Here is a 1112-nt window from a genome sequence, read left to right as displayed (position 1 = left end):
TGGCACTAGCAAGTAGCGAGTGGCGCAGCGACCGACACCGACCTACCCCATCCTGCAACAGTTGGCAGTTGAGAGGCTGCCGCTGCGAATGCGAGGCAGGCAGGGGTTCCGCGCCGTTTGCTGTGTAGTGTGTCGGTGTCCGCCACCGTACCGCAGTTTGTCAGCAGAACACTTGCAAACTCTGTAAGTCACGATACAAGTCGAATGTTTCGCATGCTTCGCAAATCTAAAACCTCATTGGCAACCACCACCGTCATCACCATTGCGTATCCAAGGGGGGTATAATCATATCTGTAACGGTGCATTTAGCCTACGCTACGGCGCTACGGTGAGGCGACCCTTATCACCGAACTTGTGTAAGGTTCGAAGGGTTCCCTGTCTCGGATTTGGCCCAATGGTAGTTTATTTGATAGGCAATATGATGGCTTTTCTAATGCGCCACCAAATCCGAGATGATGAATCCCCCACACCTCGCGACCAAAGTTTGGTTATGGTCCACCGCCACAGCCCCAGCTGAGGTGCAGCTCGCCATCGCCTGAGGGGATTTCAGCCAATCGCAGTCTTCAAAACCTCTTGGGCGAGCCATTTGATAAATGAGCGATGGGAATGGTGTTCAATCAAATAAGAGGAAGTGGCGTGACGTACCGCCGCCGCTTAACACATGAGCGGCAGAGGTTAGGTTCGTGCGGTTTTTGCTTCGTCATAGTTCATACAGTTCATACGTTCATACGTTCATTCAGCGGACACGCATTTTTCACCATGGTATCACTTTTGATTTTACCCAGGTTATTACGACGATAGTTAAGTCATTATAATCGTTGAATTAAGACTTTATCAATGTGTTATGTTTGTACACCAACGTCGACCAGGAGACCAGGGCGGCAAGGCTTAAAGATGGTGCAGGCTCATATTTTCGCTGAATCTAACCTTTATTGGACCACTCTTTGCCTCAAACCGAACCAGTTGTAATGTAGGGCATTTCAATGCCCGTGGGAATTGCAGTATTCTTCTCACTTAGGAAAATTACTTCCTTTTCCAGCTCCACTGAAAAGCCCTTGCTTGTTCGTCCGGTTAATTACGTGCCGGCTTTACGTTCGCCTGACGGACGGGAT

The sequence above is a fragment of the Frankliniella occidentalis genome, unplaced genomic scaffold, assembly GCF_000697945.3.
Source record: "Frankliniella occidentalis isolate FOCC.00 unplaced genomic scaffold, Focc_3.1 Scaffold534, whole genome shotgun sequence".
In the NCBI taxonomy this organism is placed as follows: domain Eukaryota; kingdom Metazoa; phylum Arthropoda; class Insecta; order Thysanoptera; family Thripidae; genus Frankliniella; species Frankliniella occidentalis.
Note: the sequence above shows the minus strand (reverse complement) of the source record.